This window comes from Octopus bimaculoides, chromosome 9, assembly GCF_046866305.1.
Source record: "Octopus bimaculoides isolate indiv1 chromosome 9, ASM4686630v1, whole genome shotgun sequence".
In the NCBI taxonomy this organism is placed as follows: Eukaryota; Metazoa; Mollusca; class Cephalopoda; order Octopoda; family Octopodidae; genus Octopus; species Octopus bimaculoides.
The window spans coordinates 79045960-79060633 of record NC_142936.1 but is presented as its reverse complement, the minus strand read 5'-3'; the positions used below and the strand labels follow the sequence as shown (position 1 = coordinate 79060633).

General features: G+C 36.1%; 1 protein-coding gene across 8 annotated transcripts in view; it reads left to right on the top strand.

Moving 5' to 3' along the window:
• The window catches only part of LOC106878079 (uncharacterized), a 498193-nt gene that overhangs the window by 88415 nt on the left and 395104 nt on the right, over nucleotides 1-14674 (top strand). For 2 of the 8 annotated variants that reach the window (XR_016243205.1, XR_016243212.1), the window contains one exon: nucleotides 6824-6911. The exons of the other annotated variants lie outside the window; for them this stretch is intronic. The gene's annotated coding sequence lies outside the window, so the exon portion shown is untranslated. The remainder of the gene's footprint in view (nucleotides 1-6823; nucleotides 6912-14674) is intronic. 8 annotated transcript variants of the gene reach the window in all.

Here is a 14674-nt window from a genome sequence, read left to right as displayed (position 1 = left end):
CAAGCATTCTGGCCAAGTCTCCGGCCCGAAGATAACTTCCTCCACCTAATCACAAAATCTTGAAAGGATAATTAAAGCTGCCCTCGATTCCCTGACTAAACCATTAAATTATAAATGTAATGTAAAATGATTTTGAATCGGCGATTAAAAAGAAAATGTCAAGGTTTCTCCTTGCCGACATCTCACCATTTGTTGTATGGCGCCCAGCACAATGTTTGTGGTAATAGTGAATTCATTAAACATCAAACAACATTCAGATCAACAGTAAGACGCACAAACTTACCATCGCTTTTGCAATCAATAAATCAATATTTTATTTATCACACGCGAGTACGATGAATAGAACGAATCAGTTGAAGCTTTGTAATCAATGGTAATCAATAGATATATTCAGAGATGCTGTATTCTAAACTGGACTTATTGACTTCGAGGAAGACAGGCAGTTAGAAATGTGATGTTCATGCCTTCATCACGGGCATTAATGATGTATGTAAAGCGTAATCACTCGCTGAAGTAAAGTGAAATTGAAGCAGTTTTCGTTTGTGTTGTGGTACTTTTCTGTAATTCTAAACTATTCGTACCATTTAACTTACAGAAGCAAATGCGGAGGTGTCTTTTAATTGAATAGCTTCACACTGACACTTACTATTAGTAATATCTTTTATATAGTTATATTTCGACAATAAAGAATACCGTTGCCATATCAACATTATGTGTCATATCAACACTGAAGAAAGAAAATAAAAAACACAGAATGACAGGTGGGAACTAAAAAATAATACAACGTCTATAATGATGTGGCACAATCAAATCCGGAAACTTTTATATCCGTGATCTAATATTGCTTATATAATCATCGATTTGTGACATATGTAGAGTCCATAAACTTTTGGTGATAAGGAGAGGAGATATTATCGAATTAATTGATCTAAGTCCTTAAATGGAAATTAATTTATTGAACACGGAAGGACGAAAGAAATTCACAGTGGGATTTAAATGCGTAACACACTTCTCTGTGATATCACTAACATTGATGTAATAATGAATTTAAATTTTGGCACAAGGCCATGAATTTTGGAGGAGGGGGTCAAGTCAATTGCATCAAACTCAGTGCTCAGCTGGTACTTATTTTTATCAACCCCGAAAAGATGAAACGTAAAGTCGACCTCGGCAGAATTTAAACTCAGAACATTAAGGCGGATGAAATGCTGCAATTATTTTTCCTGGCACGGTAACGATTCTGCCATCTCGCCGCCATTGCAGTGATGTAATATTAGCAATGGAAACACTTCTCACGCTTCCTCACGTAAAACAGGTGATTTGATACCAGAATATGTTTTAAAACTGTCATAAATTATATAATTGGGCCAGAACGAAAGCGCATTATTATTTGTATTTTTTTTTTATACAGAAGATATATTTTCAAGGACAATAAAATAAATTGCAAAGAAAAATAGATGTTAGTGACTCTGCGGATTTTGTCTGTCACGATTAAATCAGTAGTCTATAAAATATCAGGCTTTGAGAGCAATCAACTGAAACGTACTGGCTCATCTGCACTTACACACACACACATGCACATACACATGCATATATTATGCTTCCCTTAGCCATAGCTGTAATAATAACCAGTCGTAAGAATTCAATTTACTTAATTGTCACGTAAACCAACAGTTTAGTACAAAGCTTGATATTTATTAACATATGAATGGCAAAATCTGTTTCTGCCATAAGTAATTGTACATCTAGAGCCGAGTGCCATAACTTATGCCTTCTCCAAAGACATTTCAATGAAGTATTCTTTGCACACATACACACACATACACACACGCACGCACACAAAACTTACGAGGGTGTGCTGAAAAGTTCCTGGCATTGGGCTGAAAAAATAGAAGCGATTACTTAATTATGATTTTATTCAACGTATTCACCTCTAAGATTCATTCATTCACTGCAGTGGTCCTTCAGTTTTTCCAAGCCCTGTAAAAGAACTCGGAATGTTTGGCCTCCTACCAGGCCTAACGCGACATCCTTTCAAGCCAGGAGCTTTTCACCCCCACCCCTGGTATATGTATAATAGATAAATTTTCATACATACGCATTTATACACACATAAATACATACACCAGAAAGATCAAAGGTCCTAACCGTACCATAATACCACAAGACACATTTCTCGGATTCTGTAGCTTAAGTTTTATTCCTTTTTCCTGGACATAACGCCGGTCCGTCGTAGGGTTACTCATGTTTGCCAGCTGAATAGACCGGAGAAAAACGAAACGAAGCGTCTTGCCCAAAGAACACACTGCGTCGCCCGATTCAGGAATCGAGATCACTATCTTACGATCATGAGTGCAACGTCCTAACCACTCACCCACGCGCCTCTCTCTCCAACCACACACATATACATACAAACATACATACACTCACATGTATATGTGACGTGTTATATAAATGCTATTTTCAGTGAGAGAAAGAGCGAGAAAGAGAGGGAGAGAGAGGACGAAAGAGAGAGACAAACAATCAGACAGACAGACAGAGAGTAAACGTCACCTTCCAGAATTTCTCATATCTATTAACTGAACAATATGTACTTCCTTACGTATGTTCTACATATTATCTTGCAATAAATAACCGCGTAACTGACAATCCATTATATTATTGCAAACTCTAACTTGCTAAGATATATTTCTCTCACATCACAGCCTTCATATATCTTTTTTCAATATTAACATACCAATATTTGGCCTTGTACCAACATTTGAAATCAATATTAACTTACCAAAGAGCGGCAAGCTGGAAGAATAGCTAGCACACATTTCTTCATGCTCTTTACGTTCTGAGTTCAAATTCTGCTGAGGTCGATTTTGACTTTCACCGTTTTGGGGGTCGATAAAATAAGTACTAGTTGAGCACTGATGTCGATGTAAATGATTTATCCGCCTCCCCCGAAATATCTGGCCTTGTAATAAGGTTTGAAACCAATATATATATATATATATATATATATATATATATCAGTATCGTTAGCCCGCCGGACAAAATGCTTCACGGCATTTAGTCCGTCTTTACATTCTGAGTTCGTAAAGAATAAAAAGTTTTGAATGGTACAACGATGCACTATAATACAAAACATGGACGATATACTTGTTGTAATTTAGTTATCTCTAGTCCGATGATTCTGAGTTCAAATCCTACCGGGATCGATTTTACCTTTCTTATTCCACTGATGCTTATTTTATCGGGGTCGATAAAATAAGTACCAGCTGAGCACTGGGGCCGATGTAATCGACCATCTAATCATCGGATTTGTTGAGTTTGTGCTAAAATTTGAAGTCATTATTATTCATCAGTTTTGAATCGGTGAGCTGACAGAATGGATAAATGAGGTGGCACGTTGAGCAAAATGCTTCGCGGCGCATCGCCTATTTTCATGTTCTGAGTTCAAATTTCGCCGAGTCCGACTGTGTCTCTCCTCTTTCCGACTAGATAAAATAAAAATACTAGTTGAACACTGGGGTCGATTTAATCGACTCCTCTCCTCCCTAAAATTTTCAGGCCTTGTGCCTATAGTAGAAAGAAATATTAAATTACAAAATTAAGACATGGACCTATTTAACAAAATTATTTACTTGTTCGTACGCGTATCTGTTTACAACCTCAATACACGTCAACACTTGTTCATCTCTATTTTTGAATCTTTGCTTTTTTTACAATAGCAAATATTAAATTTCATTATTGATTAATGTTATTCATATTCAGTTCCCAATTACTCCGTATTTTATTTACCGGCTTTTTTTTTATATAAAAAAACAGCGATTATTTTTAGCCATCATATACTTCTAATTACTTCTAATTATCTATACGTTATTTTCGAATCAACTTGCATAATATACCAAGCCATTCGAACAAATGTAGTTTATTAACTATGTAGTCTAATATGTTCAATACATATGATTATTATTATTGTCACCTAGCTGAATTTCATCCGTCGTCATGTTCTGAGTTCAAATTCCGCTGAGATCGGCTTCGCTTTTCATCTTTTCGGGGTCGATAAAATAAGTACCAGTCGAAGACCGGGGTCGATGTAATCGACTTACCACTTCCCCGAAGTTGCTAGCCTTGTGCCAAAATTTGAAACAGTTTTTAAAAAGCATCGTTGCTAAGGAAGTGAGCTGGCAGAATCGTTAGCACGCCGGACAAAATGCTTAGTGGCATTTCTTCCGGCTTTACGTTCTGAGTTCAAATTCCACCGAGGACGACTTTGCCTTTCCTCCTTTCAGGGTCGACGAAATAAATACCAGCCAAGTACTAGGCTCAACGTAAGTGTTTAGTCATCTCCTCCCAAAATGTCAGGCCTTGTGCCGACCTTAGAACGGATTTTTTTTTTAAGAAGGCGATGTTATCGGCAGACCTTTGGGCTCTTCGTGCCATGATTTAAAGACGGAGTGCAAACAGTTTCGTTAGCACACGGAATAAATAAATGCCTAGCAGCATTTCGTGTGTTGTTACCTTCTAAGTTCAAACTCGGCTGAGATCGACTTTGCCTTCCATCCTTTCGAGATCGATGAAATAAGTACCAGCTGAACACTAGGGTCGATGTTATCGACTTACACACTCCCTCAAAATGTCAAGCCTTGACACTATTATCGAAAGGATTATGTACATCATATCGTGGAAATTTTTACACAATAATAATAGCGCATAAGTGTTTCCTAAATTTATATAATCACTCCCGTATCTTGGATTATATTGCACTAACCACTACCCCGCCCCATTCTCTATTCTTCCTTTTTATTGCCTCACATGAAAGTCCTGTGTATAGAAATCTATTCAAGCTTTCAATTAATGGGTGCTTCAACTCCATCCGGATGCAAAACTGATTGTACTTTTATCACAATTAATTCTTTATTAAAAATTGTTTAATATTCACTTTTCCATACATTATTTTGTTTGCTTTTCTTAGCTTGCGGCTCCTAATGATCAAATTCTCTCTTTCTCTATCTCATTTCAATTTATATGCATGTGTATACACCTATACGTATATAAATATATACACACACATATATATACATATAAATACGCATACACGCACACACACACACATATATGCATGTATGTATTTATATGTGTATGCATATCTGTGTATGTAAATACATATACATAATTTAATTCAAATCCTAAAGGAGAAGACTATATTTATTGTACAATTCCATTTATATATTGATGTAAATATTTTCAAGTCAATTTTTCTTTTAACTGAATATTAAAAAATAAAAAAAGGTAATAAAATAAGTATAGAAGATATAAAAAAAACAAACCAGGAAGGAATAAATAAATGCTCTTATGTGGGAAATTTTGACTGGGAACTGTTGATGTTGATACCTACAGTTATTTTGGGAGTTAGAAAGGAAGAGAGGGAGAGAGAGACAGAGAGAGTTTGCCAAGAAATCTACCCCTCTGATATCGATTGCAGAGATTATAGTGATACTACGAAGGATATTCTTATTCTATAAATGCGCTTTAATGCCTTGTGTTGCTACATGTTATTCTATGCTGCTGACGGAATCAAGTGATAGCATGGATGTGAAATTCCTTGTGAAACTTTAGATAATTTTAAGTGCAGCCTATTTACAGATAGGATTTAAAATGAACAAAATTCTAAAACGTGATAGCATTTTTTAACATGACTATTGTGGAGGCACATGGCCTAGTGGTTACAGCATCGGACCTTGCGGTAGAGCTATCGTGGGTTCGAATCTCAGACCGGGTGATATGTGTTTTTAAGAGCGAAGTACCCAACCTCCACGCTGCTCCATCAGAAGGTAATGGCGAACTTCTGCTGACTCTTTCACCACATCATTCGCTCACTCTTTTCTCTTGCATCTAGCAGCTCACCTGCGACGGACCGGCGTCCTGTCCAGGTGGGGAACCTATACGCCAATGAAACCGGGAAACCGGCTCTTATGAGTCAGGTATGGTTCGAGAAGGAACAAACAACAATATGACTATTACGAGTACGAGTTATCAAGGCAGGCACGTGAGGATATATATTGAATGATTCTCCCACTATAAAAGATTTCCTTCATTAGATGCATTACAAGCATTACAGTTTCACTTGGAGATCATATAAATATAGGATGAATGAAAAATATTTGTAAAATCCCCCGATAATTAGGGAGAGCATTCAAACGCTTTGGTCTCTTATCGGTTTTAACGAAAGTAAAATTAAAAACTGGTCTCAATGAACCAAATATGAAAAAAAACAAAAAACAGACGATGGAAGCTAATTTAGACAAGAGTAAGTCTGACTCGTGGAGGCGCATGGCATAGCAGTAAGGGTGTTGCACTCCGCTCGTGAGGTCGCAGTTTCATTTCCTGAACCGGCTAGTACGTTGTGTTCTTGAGCAAAGCATTTCATATCATGTTGCTCCCTAATCACATCGACACCTGACGTGGGGTACCACCTGACGTGGGGTACCACGTGCATCTGTTCAAGCAACGTCGAGTGAGCGACAAACATTTGATCACTATAAACAAGTCATATCTGCGAGTTTTTCAATAAGAAATTTCAGAACTGTGTTTCTCGGATTACGAGAAATCACATTTATATATATATATATATATATATATATGTTTGAACCAGTGTTAAAAGTTTGACTGTCACTTAAATCTTAAATCTCTAGTCTGAAAAATTGGAAATTTAAAATTCTCAGATAACAAGCAATTGGTTTAAACCATGATTCATATCTTTCATCGACTTGGATGCAAGTTTCAGTGTGAAGTTTCGCTTTCTACATTTCTCATCTTGACTATTTTACAGAGAAGTGTGTCAAGGGCAGCGAAGAAGGTGAACAATTTCACTGAGACATTATATTGAAGAGAAATATCAAGGCCTGTGGAAGCATAGTGTAAATGATAATTACATTTTATATTCAAAATTACTTAAAGCCTCTGTAAAAGAATGTAGTAAAATAAAGTCAGACAAATATCTGTAAAGAATTAAGCTTTCTTTTTCTTGTTTCAATTGTAAATATATTTTTGTGATTAACGTTTATTTATTTTTTAAATGCGTGATGTTTTAGAAAAGAAATTGAAAGCACTGACAAATTTAAAATTTTAACTAATGTGGAAAATTGCAAATGCGATAAAATATATAAAAAATTACAATATAATAAAAGTATAATTGAATGTAGTAAAATTCAAATCTTTATGCAACAGTAAGAATTATATAGCACTATTACTTCCCCTGAATATCATTATCTCCTCCTTGCAAAGAAAAACATTCAAAAATTTAATATTGAAGCACAGAAACATTTTTTTTTTTAATTTCAAGTCAACATATTTAACGATATTGGTTAATTCATAAAGATAATTTTATATTTTATTTTCTATTCCTGATTAAATATAAGTTTTCACATTCGAAAAAAAATTTAGTGTTATAATATTTAAAAGGTCTTCTGTATTACTAGCGCATGTTAAAGGAATATGGTTAAGATTTTCAATTATAAGCATTAAAGTTAGTTAAGTTAGAAATTATAAACACGAATGCAATATTAAAAGAATTGCTAGAACAGTCTAGAGGATATGGGCTGCTTTGTTCATAATTTAATATTCTCGATTTATGTGTTTAAAATGTCTAATCGAAGTTAATTAAAAATAATTTAGATTTTAAAGTAATTTTTTTTTTTTTTTAAAGTATGAAAGTATGCTTTCTTTTTAGTAAAACGGGAGCTAAATATATATGGATTTAATACATATTGTAAGAGCATAGATTTTTAATGAATCAAAATCCACTTCTGCTCAGGAAAGAAAAATCAATGCTTTAATGATTTCTTCTGGCCAAGGAATGCAAAGGGAGAAAAATCCCATAATTGGAACCAATTAAGATTTTATTTATTTAGAATTGTGGAAGTAAATTCGATGTTTGGCAGCATGATGAATGTTTCAGTCCTATGAGACTTCATCAGCATCAGTTAGTCACACTTTATTACAGTTCAATATTTGGAAAAAAAAACCCAAAAAACAAACAAACAGTGAGTGCCGTGATAACATAATACACTGCATGGTGAAGGAGGAATACCAAGGGATGCCACCTGCATGGAAAACTAATAGTAATGTAGGCGCTAATATATTTGGTGTAGAGAGCCAATATATTTTAATTACTTGAAATTACGCCAATTTGCATAATTCGAATTAACTGAAAGTTATAAATACATTGCATCATGTAAGAATGCACCCGCTTATTATTAGTCTGTCATGGACTTGGTATTTCAGAGTACGTTTTCCACCGCCACTCTTTATACTTATTGTGATGTTTCCTACTCCTAAAAAGGCATTGTGTATTTTGTCGATACAAAACCTAGAGTTGTACATCACTAACATAAACGGAACTCATTCTGCCTGGCTACTGTGCTTTCTGATCTTTTGGTGTGCTCTTATTCCTACAGTCAGTTCTAATTAATCCCAATTCACTCTAATTCTAATTCAAAATACTGAACTCATGTCGACTTATCGACATGCTAACAAATCCTATAACAAGAAATTTACCAGCAACTTTTAAATATAAGATAATACACTTGTCACGAATTTCGATATTAGTTCCATTCTTTTTCATTTTATTTTTTCAACTATAACTTTAATCTTTCTCCATAAACAATGAACCGTCATAGTTTGTGTATGAACTTAATATACACTGGCATTACACACAATAATATATTATATCAGATTTTACACACTTTAACGACAAACATGAACACAGTGAAAATATATAAACAAACTATTTACCCATACACATACGCAGGTTCATACATACTCATGTACTGTATAATAATAATAACAACAACACAACATCCTCAACAACAACAACATATATATATATGAAAACTATAAAAAAAGAAGTCACATGAAATGTCCAAAACCCAAAACAATTAAAATGTTTCAAAAATAGCTTTTGGCGCAGAGCAAATGTTTGTACATAGCTTAATTATATTTGTTGTCATGGGAACAATGTGTATGGATCGAAAAGTGAAAAATCACACAGGCATACACAAACATACATAAACACCTACTCAAGTATACACGCAGTCATATACATATAGATATCACAAATTTTGTTTGTCCCTTAAGTAATTTGTTGTTGCTTGTTTGTGTTATTTTGTTCGTTATATAACATGAACATTTATTTGTGCATTTTTTTTTCTAATATTGTTATATTATTTATTGGAAATTTTGATTACTAGATAGATCAGGCATCGTAATTTGGCGGTGGTGAAGAGTTCCGTTCCTGAGAGGATTATTATAGAAAATTCAATTTTCAGTCGTTCCACCATTTCAATCAGATAAAGAATAAAGTTTACCACTATTGTCGATTTGTAACTGACCGAGTCTATAATAGAAATGCCAAACGCATTGGCATTATATTTAACGATCGCGGTTCCTGTCCAGCTGCTTTTTAATACGTTAAGAGGAATAGATTTTGGTCGCATTTCCAAATTGTTCGTAATGACTAACAATTATTATCCATCAGTCAGTACAGCACAAGTGGAGATAAATTATAAGCAGACTCTTTGGCGCGTCGAACAAAAATACTTAGCTGTACTTCTTTCGGCTTTATGTCCGGAGTTCAAATCTCGCTATAGTGGATTTTGTCGTTCATTCCTTCATGACACATAAAATAAAGTACCTATCAAATACTTTTCTACACAAGGCCCAACATTTTGGAGGAGGGAGCCAGTCGATTAGATCGAACCAGTACGCAACTGGTACTTAATTTATCGACCCCGAAAGGATGAAAGGCAAAGTCGACCTCGATGGAATTTGAACTCAGAACGTAACGACAGATGAAAAACCGCTTAGCATTTCGCTCAGCATGCTAACGCTTCTGCCAGCTCGCTGCCTTATGTACCTGTCAAATACCGAGGTCGATATAATTGACTAACCACTTCTCCTAACAGTGCTGGCCTTGTGCTAAAATTTGAAACAATAATTATTGTTGTTGTTGTTGTGAAGGCGTCGTGCTAGCAGAATTGTAAATGTTTGAGCAACATTACTTCGTGGTATTTGTTCAAATCTTATTTGTTTGTTATCTTTTCTTAGTTTCACTCATTAGACTGTGGCCATGCTGGGGCACTGCCTTGAAGGACTTTAGTCAAATGAATCAACCCCAGTACCTTTTCTTTTAAAGCCTGGTACTTATTCTATCGGTATCTTTTACCGAACCGCTACCTTACGGGGACATAAACACACCAACACTGGTTGTCAAGCGGTGATGAGGAAAAATTCAGACACAAACACACACACACACACCCACACACCCACACACCCACACACACACACACACACACCCACACACCCACCCACACATACACATACCCACACACACACATACCCACACACACATACCCACACACACATACCCACACCCACATACCCACACACACATACCCACACACACACACCCACACACACATACCCACACACACATACCCACACACACATACCCACACACACATGATGGACTATTTTAATTTTCGATCTCCTAAAATCCATTCACAAGGCTTTGGTCGGCCCAAGGCTATAGTAGAAGACACTTGGTCATGGTACCACGCAGTGGGACTGAGCCGAGGACTATGTGGCTGGGAAGCAAACTTCTTCTCAACAGCCACGCCTGCGCCTCAATACTTTATACCTTCCGAGTTCAAATCCCGCTAAAGTCGACTCTGCCTTTCATTCTTTTGGGTTTGATAATGTTAAGCACCAGCCAAGTACCAGGTTGATTGAATCGACTTGCCCCTTGTTCTCAAACATGCTGCCAGAAATTAGAAATAATTTCTGCACTGCATTTAGTTTATTGTCTTTCTTACGGCTTTGTTAGATTGTGAGCGGCAATGGTTATCACTTTTGGAGGGTCTCCCAGAACTGAAGGGAATAATGACGAAATCGCTCTTCATAACCTCATACAGGTTTATACACTAAGAAGCCTACAGAAATGGCGTTTAGTTATCATTAGGACAACGCCTCGAATGAGACTTTGTCCTAATGATATTAATGGTGTACCCAGGCGGTTAGCGTTAACCTAGGTGTGGATGAGGGGTTCCTCGTGCGCTGCTTTAATAGCAGGTAATCTTTGTTTAAATCATTAGCGCGCCGGGCAATGCAGTTAGAGACTTTTCTTCCGGCTCCTTACGTTGAGTCCGAATCTCACCGAGTTACTTTGACGTTTCGACTCTTCAGGGTCAATAAAATAAAGTACTTGTCCAATAATTTGGTTGATGTAATCGACTTCTCCACTCCCCTCAAAATTGATCTCGGCCACTTATACGCCATAGAAACCAGATAACAGGCCTTATGAGTCCTAGGGCTAATAAATAAATAAAAAATCCTTTCTTTACTTGCTTATTTCTTATACTGGAGCAAGGATTCAGTTATGGACAGGAACAGCGTGATCTAAGTGTTACATATTGCGAAGTAATTCCGAGGGCATGAGCGGTATCCGTAAGTTTTTGAGATGGGCCTTAATAGCGTAAGACGCTCTGCTATGAGAGCCACTCATCGCCCACCTAAACTAGGTATACAGTCCGTGTGTCTTACGGGAAAAGGAAAAATCAGAACTGGGATATTCTTACCTCTGCAATGCGAATATAACGCCGACTTGAACGGAAATGTCGTGCAGGTTTTAAGTCACCGATAATGCACGATTTCAACTATATTAATAGAGCACCCGCACATCATGACAAGATAGGATATTGTCAAAGCATCTACTACAAACTACAACAACTACTACTACTACTACTATTACAATTTTCTAAACGAAATAATACATTATGCTGTAGTACATTACATTATATCATTATATCGTCATTATTTTTATTTAATACTACAAGTATTATGTCAGAGTCCCTCAAATTGTATCCTTCTGTCTTAAGAAATTGAAGATATTAGCTTATGAAGACCTTTCCTTATATATTCTATATCTGAATAAAAAATGGATCAATTCAATACTTTACCTTATAGATCTGTATAATCAAGGATGGTTTGGGCCTAACAACTGCAACAAGAATATAACAACACATAAAATCATACAATACAATGCAATACACAACAAAACACAATATGTCATATATGATATTGCAGAACATAGTCATAAAATGAAACTCATTGAATCAATCTGCAGTAATTCGTCGCAGTTCGCCTTTCGCGCACTCAGTCCATCGCAGTTCACCTATCACGCGCCCAGTACGTCTTGGTTCACCTATCATGTACTCAGTACATCGCGGATTTTTATGTTTAATATATGTAAATCTATATCGCTGACTCTTCAGAATATCCGGGTTTCTGCAGCCAGTAGGTATATTTATTTATTTATTTATGTGTTTCAGCCAAGTGGCTGCGGTCATGCTGGTGCACATATTTTTAGATTTTAATTATTTCTGTAGGAGGTTTCAGAACATAACACCCGTGATGTTCAAAGGATTGCTGTACACTCTATATGCATAACATATACAGGGGTGTTTGATTGGTGAGATGTATCCAGATTTTCGACCAGCAACCCGCAATTTAGAAATATTGCTGAGCTTTGTTGATCGAAAAAAATACACTGGAGCTAGAACAACAATACAAGTCAGCCAACGTCATTTGTGCTTCTGGGTGGAGAGAAATGAATGTGGACAACCATCAGATGATGATTGCGTAACAGATTGTAACTGTGGTTCATATTTACAAAGCCACCACTTCAGGGGTTAATTCAATAAGGTGACTGGTTCATTTAATCGAACAATTTCCATACTGAAAGTTGAACTGGACGGAAATCCATTTACAAGGAAGTTTATATTGGTTTCAAATTTTGGCATAAAGCCAGCAAGTTAGGGGAGGGGAGTAAGTGGATTACATCGACCCTAGTTTTCAACTGGTACTTATTTTATCGAACTCGAAACGATGAAAGGTAAAGTCAATTTCGGCAGAATTTGAACGTAGAACGTAAAGACGGCCGAAATGCGGCTAAGAATTTTGCCTAATTCGGTAACAATTTTGCCAGCCTTACAAAGAAGTTTAGATTAAGAACAATTTACATTTTTGTCGACAGATAGATTCGAAACTGAATCACTTTCTATTCTCTTCAACTGTTCGTCTCTCATTAAAGAATATAAACAACAGCCTGTAAAACGTACTTAAATATTCTTTTCATATTTTGTCACGAAGTCCAGCAATTTTGAAGATTGGGGAAGTCGATTACATCGACCTCAATGATCAACTGATATTAATTTTATCGCCCTCGAAAGGATGACAGGCAAAGTTGACCTCGGCAGAAGTTGAACTCAGAGCCTTAAGACGGACGAAATGCCGCGAACAGTTTTGTCTGCTGTGGTAACAATTCTGGTTGCACACCGACTTAATGTGCCTAAATATTAGTAACATATATAAACAACTATCTGAACATCCCTACTGTGATATAGCATATAATATATATCGGGATACAATATTTACTGCAAAAGGTAATTCTGGCAATATTATTCAACGGTAAAGGCGGCGAGCTGGCAGAAGCGTTAGCACACCGGGCGAAATGCTTAGCAGTATTTTGTCTATTGATATGTTCTGAGTTCAAATTCCGCTGAAGTCGACTTTGCCTTTCATCCTTTCGGAGTCGATAAATTAAGTACCAGTTGCGTACTGAGGTCGATCTAATCGACTGGCCGCTTCCCCTAAAATTTGGGATCTATTCTAAAACAGGGGCACCAGTATTTTCTTAACGAAACACTAACGAAACACTTTGAAACTTGGGACACTGGTTGAATGTGTCATATAAAACATATTTTACTCTTATTCTTCTTAACAAAAAAATGTACATCGCAAGTTATTCCATGTTAAAGTTGTCGTATTTCTGTAATTTCAACCAATCACTGACGTCTATTCAGCTGAATAGAGTTACTGCTGGGCGGTCATAAAAATGTTATTCCCTGTGACATATTTCATCCGGTTTAATCGTAATTTATACGCATATATTGTTTATATAATAAATTACGCTGTGCGTATCTGTGTGTGTAACAATTTTAGAGTTCGGATTCTAGAGTTAGGGTTAGTTTTAGGGTTAGGGTTACGGTTACGGTTAACAGTCTAGTTAGGGTTAGGGTTAGGGGATTAATACGATATACACCGTTACAGCGCTAACTGTTTTCAACTGAATAGACGTCAGTGATTAGTAGAAATTATCGAAATAAGACAATTTTTTTACATGAAATAAATTCGAATACAAAATTTTTTTTTCTGTTCTATAACACAGAATAGATAAGTATACGAAAGTTTGAAAGTCTTTCGGTACCAAAAACACTACATAAAACATAAATGAAAACTGGTGCTCCCGTTTTAAACTAAATCCGAGTCTTGTGCCTAGAGTAGAAAAGAATATTATTCAACAATAAGGAAACCAAAGAATAAACAAAGCCGGCTGAGTTGAATGTTACTGGATTAGCTATCTGCTTGGCATAGTTACGGTCTGAGTTCAAACCCTACACGATCCTAAATTACTTTTCTTTCATCGCTAGATTAGATAACATATATTGTCGAATACTGAGATCGATCATATCTTCTGTGGTTTGCCTTCAAATTTGTAAACTTTCAAGGGTCATAGAGAAGACAGATTTGCATGACCGAAGATCTGCATTCATATTTCATTTCT